Source organism: Tachypleus tridentatus, chromosome 1 (assembly GCF_004210375.1).
Source record: "Tachypleus tridentatus isolate NWPU-2018 chromosome 1, ASM421037v1, whole genome shotgun sequence".
NCBI classification, from domain to species: Eukaryota; Metazoa; Arthropoda; class Merostomata; order Xiphosura; family Limulidae; genus Tachypleus; species Tachypleus tridentatus.
In genome coordinates, this window is record NC_134825.1 from 165317691 (window position 1) to 165327098 (window position 9408).

Here is a 9408-nt window from a genome sequence, read left to right on the forward strand (position 1 = left end):
ATTTTCCAAGTTACGTCTTTTCTTGGTTAAATGAAGTATTAAGTTCTAATAAATAAGTAGGTTAATTAATTAGTCTTCAGGTCAAATATAAAATTGAAATTGTACCAAAACCAGTAATTTCACAGATTACTTTAATTAAGGTTCCCAGGTCTTCACATTTTGCTGAAAAGCCAGCCATGTGACATAAATCGATCTCTGCCGAGAGTAAGTTGTAAGGTTCTGCTTGGTTTGTTTGTTTGTTTGTTTTGAACTTCGCGCAAAGTACGCGAGGGCTATCTGCGCTAGTTGTCCCTAATTTAGCAGTGTAACACTAGAGAAAACGCAGCTAGTTATTGCCACAAATCGCCAACTGTTGGGTTACTCTTTTACGAATTAATAGTGGGATTGACCGTCACATTTAACGCCTCCACGGCTGAAAGGACGAGCATGTTTGGTGTGACGGGGATTCGAACTCGCGACCCTCAGATTACGTATCGAGTGCCTTAACCACCTGGCCATGCCGGGCACAAATTGTAAGGTGTTCTAATTTTAAGCAATATTACGTCACGCAGACCATATGATGTTTAACCAATGGTAAGCCATTTTTTCTGAATATATTTTAACAAGTACTAAGCTAATGTCGACTGTTTCGTATAGATTGGTTAACAAGAAGCTGGTAAACATTTCACAAATCACAACCTCCATTGTTATAACCTTTCTGCAGAATATTTTCACCGTATTTTATTGTAATCCTTTGTCATTTCATTTCTTTGTTATTATTATTTTTTGTATTGTTGTAATATAAAGATTGAAAAAAACATTTTTGCTGTTGTTATGATTTATCCTGTTATTTACACCCTTAACTGGTAACATTCCACTAACCCATACTTAATACCATTCTATTCCAATTCAGAACACAGATTAATAGGATATAAATAGGGTTTTGTGTTAACGTTGTTTCCTATTACGAGCGAATTTATTACGAAACATACTGTTTGCTATTTCGTGTCACTATTGTATGCAACTTGTTCCACTGTATAGGCGTATTGCCACGCATTGTATTTCGATAAAGTCACATGGAAACGTTGGAAATTGCCTTATGAAGGCGTCATTCAAGTTAATTCGTAGCACTCAGTAGAGCGCATTCATCCGCCACGCAGCGCTGAACATTTGTTTGGTTGGCTGATTCGTTCAAGATAAGCACAAAGCTACAAATCAGGCTGTCTGTGCTTTGCCTACACCGTGTATCGAAACTTGGTTTCTAGCGTTGTAAGTCCGCAGACGTACAGCTGCGCCACTGATCATATGCGGCTCTCAAAAAATACGAAAATATGTCTGTATGTCCGTCGTTATCAACGGATACGGACCACATTTGCTTCGCTGTCACCTCATATGTTGTGTCATAGTCCAAATACATACCAAGTTTCGTCCATTTTCATTCAACTGTTTTCGAGAAACCTTGCTGAGAAACCCACAGGGTTGGAAACACAAGATGACGGAGGTAATAATAAGATGGTAATTTAGGAACTTGGCGCCCTGATAATACTTGCTTTTAAATTGAAATTTCACACAGTTGATTTCGTGCCCAACAATCATATTTTCATTTAAAGATCCTTTTTAAATGAACCCACTAACTGAGTAAGTTGATCCTTACAGCACATATTAAAATAAATTACTTCTTTTATACAAAATGTGTCATATTTTCAGTTACAGTATAACGCTATTTTATCATATTTAAGACCTGTTTCTCAGAGAGGCCTACAGAGCTGGTTAAATCCTATATAGGATTACGAGAATGCATATTACATAGATCGTACTACGTTCCGTGCAACCTTATGATATTTACTCAACCCTGAATAATGGCCCGGCATGGCCAGGTGGGTTAAGGCGTTCGATTCGTAATCTGAGGGTCGTGGGTTCGAATCCCCGTCGCACCAAACATGATCGCCCTAACAGCCGTGGGGGCGTTATAATGTGACGGTCAGTCCTACTACTCGTTGGTAAAAGAGTAGCCTAAGACTTGGCGGTGGGCAGTGATGACTAGCTGCCATCCCTCTAGTCTTACACTGCTAAATTACGTACGGCTAGCGCAGATAGCCCTCAAGTAGCTTTGCGCGAAATTCAAAAACAAACAAACCCTGAAAAAACATTTTCCACAAAATGCTCCCCAGTGGCACAGCGGTATATCTTCGGACATACAACGCTAGGAACCAGGTTTTAATACCCGCTGTAAGCAGAGCACACAGGTTGCCCATTGCGTAGCTTTGTGTTTAATTTCAGATATATATAAAAACACAATCTTATACAAAATAGTGGTATGATTATGTAGGATCTTAAAAGATTCTGTACAAAGTGTCATTTACAACCGAAATACAATATGTAGCATAGATAACATTACACAAAGTAGTAGTACAACACCGTAATCAAGTTGGTGCAATAATCAGATAAGGTAATGGAGATCCGTAATTACCACGCTGCACTATTTTAAACTGCATTATAGTACTATATAGTATTAAAATATACTAAATTAGACTATAACATACAGTATATTATTATATTACTGATGGTAACATTCGGTTTGTTCAACTTTAAATATCATTCTAGAGGCAGCGGACAGTTAAATGTTGAGCACTAACAACTCAGATTCCCAAACTGAAATTCAAATTTTTGCCTTAGCGTAGCCTACATATAATATTTCAAGCTTTATTTTCTAATTAACTGCACGGCAATTTTAATCATATTCAAGAAACAAACTCATCAGAATGTAAACCAAAATGAGATGTGTAAATGCGTCGATACCATGAAAATGATTACATTTTTAAAAGCATAAAAAGTTATTTTATATGCATTCGATTTACTTGAAAAAACCACATTAGAACACTCCCGGCACTGTATAAAGTTTAAAAATACGGTATTTATTTCTTAATGAGCATTTTCGTTATATTTTATATTGCTACGGTACAAAAAGAGCAAAATATTATGAGCACTTTTTTGTTTATAAAATTAATGGTCAATTATAAAATACAAATACCATACTACTTTAACGAGATATGTCCATAATACAAGTCTTACCAAAGTAATGGAAAGTTATTTCATTCTGAACCTCATATTATTATATACTAACAGAGACCCATTGAATATTTGCTGTCAAATTAGTATCTTTACTGTAAAAGTATTTCTGTAAATACAAAATATCCAGAATAAATGCAAAATAATTCCAATTAAAGACACCGAAGTTCGCTTGTTTTAGGCCTAACATTAGTTAAGCCTCAATTACGTACAGCCTACATTCGGTAAATAATTAAACACTGTGACTTGTGTACGTTTTTTGCTCTATTTTTGTGAGATCTAAACTTTACCGTACTAAATACCACAGTGATAAATTTATAATGTTCTTCTAAGACCAGTTTTCTGTTACTATACATACATTTATCGATCCAGCCAACTCTGGGTGATGGATGCTAACACAAAAACACAGACGTTCATATAAAGTATCTTCTTTATAATATGATGCATTTCAAAGCTCAAATTTGATTGCTCAAATCTCCACAATTCTCTAGAGTTTCTCAATATATAAACTAAAAGTAAAATTAAAATTAAAATACTAATCAATACAAGTAGTTAAACAGTACTGTCCTGAACTAAAATTAGTTATATTCATGACTTCGTGAAATAATTAAAATGTCTACATTATAAGTAGTTTAACTGATAATGTAATATTTCGTTTCGACTATCCGCCTTAAAACGCTAAGCGAGTATAATAACTTCTTAGCTAAAATATTTTACTTTTTGTATCTTATAATATCTTAAAGCGGTTATTATTACTTTAATATTTAATTAACAATTTAAAGTTGAATTCTCTCATTCGATAAATTTGAGCTGGTCCATTAAATGTAATTATACATCACAAATAAACTTGACTATCGCTTATTTAGTTTAACCACGTTTTAAAGCTTATAATAAGCGTTTTACCAATCATAATTACCTAAAACGTGATAGTAGCAAGGCTAACGGAAAATGTTATAACATGGCTAACAGAATATGTGATAATTAGGTTAACGGAAAAGCTGTTTAAATACAAAGATTGTGCTAAAACTTCTCTATAGAATTTCAAAGAATTAATTACATCATCCAAATGTTGTCGTTTATGGTATCCTAACACTTAAAAGTTATACATCTGCTAAATAATTGGAAGAGCTGTTCCGTCTTACTCAGTTATACTTTTTGTAAATGCTAGTAGGTAATCACTTTGACCAAGTGTAGAACTGTGCTTCCATCTTTTGGCAAGATATGTATTTATATCGATCAGTCCAGTCTTCGAAACGGCCTGAAAATTGTCACATTCATTTCAGGAAAACAAATGACATCTGATTTTTCTGATCTACTGACAAATATTGTTTTAAATATTTTGTTATTGATTGCAAAAACAAAGTTAAGAAATGTACAAGCGTTGGTACAAGAACAGCCATTTAGCTAATTTCTTTTCTTGTTGTTGTGTTATTTGCTGTTCCTTGCTGAGACAGAGGTTGAATCTACGGATTTGCAAAGCTAAGGTGGGGTATTCTATTCCCCTCAGTAAAAACAGCAGATTGCTATAAGAAAAACAAGCATTTTTGCTTTGTTTTTCACTTACTATTTCTATGGTGCTTATACGATAAAATAAAAAATTCAATAAAGGTATCATTTTCAGTATGAAATGATCGCTGTATAGTTTGACAAAAGCTACTTTTATGATACAAGATCGTTTATCAACTGACGAGTAGTTATTTAACAGATATATTTTAAGTGAGTTAACAAATAACACAGTTATATAGGTAGCTTTCAGTGTCACAGTCTTCGTTTATTTCGTGTTTGTTTGTTTTTTGTCTGTGTTATATAACGTTAATTTCTTTTCAATTTCGCGTATAGCTACACAACGACTATCTGCACTTGCCGTTCCAAATTTTGCACTCTAAGACAAGAGAAAAGACAGCTAGTTATCACTACTCACCGCCAACTCTTGGGCTACTTTTTTACCATATTATGACACCCCCACGGTTGAAAGAGTGAGGATGGTTGGCGTGACGAGGATTTGAACCCGTGATCCTCGATTTAGGAGTCGAGTACCTTAACCACCTGGCCATGCTGGACCTTAGACAAGGTGATTATAAATGAGTATTTCTGAAGTACAATACAAGAACGATAAAATAAATTTGCAAGATACACTAGCACTGTAAAGTGATACCAGAACTAAATCTTTATTTTGTTTCGTTAGAATTTGTCTCTAGGTCCATCATTACGTGATTTTTTAAAATAAAGATGATATTTTAATAAAACACGAAAATAATATAAAATAATCATTTATTAATGTCTCAAGTGCCTTATATCCTTTGCTTAAAATCAAATAAAATTGTGGATTGAAAAACATTTTGGCGTACACGTTCGTAAGCCTTTTCATACAGCTTGCAGGAGTCGTGGCGAAAATAATGAAAATTAAAATATTATTCGTCATTTATTTCCGTATTTAATAGTCATGCAGTCAATAAACAGAAAACAAGTAACGCATTTTGTGTGTGTAAGACATATATGGGTAACTGTCGTTAAAAATATACAAAGTTAATAATTGGACCTATTAAAAAAATACTTTAAGCAATTCTTCGTGAACTGTATATTTCACTGAGTGATTAATAATGGCAATTTAAACATTTAATGGTTTTGTTAGTCTTAAAGCCTTCTGTTTCAATGTTTATATGGTAGCAAACATAGAACCGTATTATTGATGAGTATTAAATAACACTTTGTTGGACTCTGTGAGTTTGATTTATCTCTAGTCAGTTCCACTACGATTACATGTTTCACTAAAAATATTACAGGGCTGTCAACACCAGTGGTGCTACACTTCAACACAGGTTACGTGCTTTAGTTTACGACTTCTGTGTACTTTTAGCTATGACGTCCAAGGCGATGTAGAGATTGTGTCTGAAACGTGTGAAGAAGAAAAAAACCAGGAATTGTGCAACACAATATAATTAAACGTTGCATAAACAGACTGAGAATGATATCATTAAAGAAGCAAAATACCATAAAACATTTCACACGAGGGTTAATGTAGAAGGAACAAAAAAAATATGAAAAAAGAAAATTTATATGAGTGAGTGAAATTCTTTGCATACAATCATAAATGGCGATATGTCTACTTACTTAATGAAAAATGTAACTGGTGCAAGTTTTACATAAATGACATAAAATATAGCTTGTCTCTGCATAATTAAATATTAACGTTTCTCTTAAGCACAATCGAATAAACTGCACAAAAGAATTAAAGAATAATTTGAACTTGTAACACTGCAGTGATAAAATAAAACTGATACCAAATAATATCAGTTGCTACCTCCGATTGCTGTTAGGCAGGTTAGCAATATGCTCACCAGTCATGTGATGAGAAAATCATATTATTGGTCATTTAGCTTAAACTATCAACAGGGCGATCATAAAGTAAATTTCACAGTTGAACGCGTCATGTCTCACAGACGGTAAATTTAGCAAGCGAAGGTGGAATTGCACTGGTTTGTGAATAGTGTCATGTTAGAGCTCTCACAAGTTACCAACAGGGGCGCCACTAAGATCTAATGTCTGATCAATCATAACAATTGTTCAAAATGAGTTTATCCAATGTCCAGGATGCATTGCATCCGTCTGATAGTGGACATAACAGTCACAACTCTCATCTCACCTGGCATGTTGTCAACTTCACAACAAGTCCACGTCCTTCAGGTCTGTAACTGTGTGGGACTCTTCATGGTTCACCTTTGATTCTGATACTCCAAAACCAGAAATAGGATGGTGTCACGTCTGGTAAGCGAAGTGACCATTCACAAGGAAATGGATTGATACGACTCTGCCTTTAAAGTGCACCTAGTTATCAATATGTGAAAGGAACCACATAGGCTCCCCTGTTGGCAACATGTCACAAATATGGTATTTGCATACGCATATATTCCACATCCTGTGTAATTTTACTTTATTTATAATTACACTCAGGAATTTTTAATATACAAAAAAATCAAACGTGTGTTCAAACAAATAAAATCAGAAGTCGATTCTTTAGATATCTCGACCCTCTTTTCTCTGGTTATGTCCCTGATTTTGAACAACGGCCAAAATAATCAGGTTTATTTTATTATTTTGAAGTGGGTTTCGAAGCATAATATTATCTGAATATTTCAAGAACTATACCTAAATGAAATTAAAAACACAACAACTATACATGCTTACTTATGTGCAGATCTATCAAACAAGTATTGGTCCGGCATGGCCAGGTGGTTAATGTACTTGACTGGTTATCGGAGGGTTGCAGGTTCGAATCCCTATCGCACCATGTACTTTTAACCGTGAGAGTGTTATAATGTGGTGGTCAATCCCCCTATTCGTTGGCCAAATAATAGCCCAAGAGTTGGCGGTGGGTGGTGATGATTAACTGGCTTCGCTCTAGTCTTACACTGCTAAATTAGGGACAGCTAGCGCAGATAGCCCTTAAGTAGCTCAGCGTGAAAGAAAAACAAACCAATAAGAATAATAAAGACGTAAGCAATAGGTATCGTATTTACAGCTCTAAATTTTTAAGCTATGATCATGAAATTTTAATAAATTTGTATTGCTATTTGCAATTTCACATAAATGTGTTTTTGCCCAAATTAACTGAAAGGAATACAAACGAATAATCCAAATTAATTAGAAAGACCACATAGCTTCTTCAGAGGATTTTGTATCAGTAGAACCGTAACGTGAGTCACAAATTTTCCTGAGTCTGCAACTGCATACCTCGTTTCCGAAAATAAAAATGTTTTATTTGTAAACAGTATTGGTATTTATTTTCGAGTTTTGAAAAGTACTAAAAGGGCATTTAAAATTATATAATAAATAACCTAGATATTAAAAACAAATACAAAAATGTTAAAACATTAATGGCTTTAACTTCATTAGCTGTAATACAACTTCAAAATTATTTTAATTCAAACGGGTAAACTATATCTGTAGAGTCATCTAGTGAAAGTATATAGAACTATTTATATGATTTCTTCTAAAATATATTTCCTTATAAAATATATGTCAAAACACTATTAACCTTAACCATTCACTAAGGCACAAATTCAAATGAATAAAATCGTGACTTTAACTAATATAAACCATGTTTATTAGCTTGCACATCAAAGTGGTATAAAGTACCACCACCCCCGTGAGTTCACTACTCCTTGCTTGGTCTACATTTAATATGATTCTGCATATCACAAAATAGATATTTTATCATAATTACAGCATTTATAAAAAAATTACGTTACAAATGTTAAAGTTAGGATATTTTTTTCATGCTTCGGAATGATGACGGTGGCGCCAACATGTAAACAAATATTTATGGACTGGAGAATTAATGAGACTTCTATGTTGTGCAAATTAATAACAGTGTAATATATCACACACCTAACTGCATTAGGTCTCTTCTTGGTGTTTAAGGCGCTTCCACTCATGACCGTTGTCATTGGCAGTCGTCACTACTTAAACTGAAGAAGCGGTGTTACGTACGTTTCTGTTGGTTCCAACTATCTAGAAAAGTGGTTCTCAATCATAGGCTCGCTTCCTCCATTCAGGTAGTTCGTTTGAAAGGTTGAATAGCAATGGAAACGAAGTGGCAATATTAGCGTATAGATCACATTACGATCCGCAAGATAAAAGCAAAAATTATGTAACAAAAACTTTGAGAACCGCTGATATAAACAAATAAAAAAAAAAACGTTTCATTTGATTTATGATGTTTAGTACCTAGTTAGAGCAGCTAATGTATTAAAAATGTTATTAATACAGGAACGCCCATGAATAGACTTATTTATGCTAAAATATATAAATGTAATAAAGCAGTTATGACTGGTATCCAATGTAATATCTATGTTCTTATATAAGTACTTTATACTCTGACAGTACTTAACAACGATTAATTCATTTGTATTTAATCCTTGAATTTAGAAATGATGTTAGTAGCATTTCTACTTTGAAGGAATTTGATATAAGTTTATTTTATAATGATCGTCTATCTTATATGGTTCAATTTACGAATGGCTTCGTTCTTCGCGCAGCTCAGAAGTTTCCGAATTTTACTTGGTTTCAGGATTTACTTTTGTGAAATACTCGAAAGTTATACAGTTTTGTTTGTTTGTTTGTTTGTTTTTCATTTCGCGCAAAGCTACACGAGGGCTATCTGCGCTAGCCGTCCCTAATTTAGCAGTGTAAGAATAGAGGAAAGGTAATTAGTCATCAACACCCACCGCCAACTCTTGGGCTACTCTTTTACCAACGAATAGTAGGATTGACCGTCACATTATAACTCCCCCACAAATGAAAGGGCGAGCATGCTTGGTCCGACGGGAGTTCGAACCCGCGACCCTCAGATTATGAGTC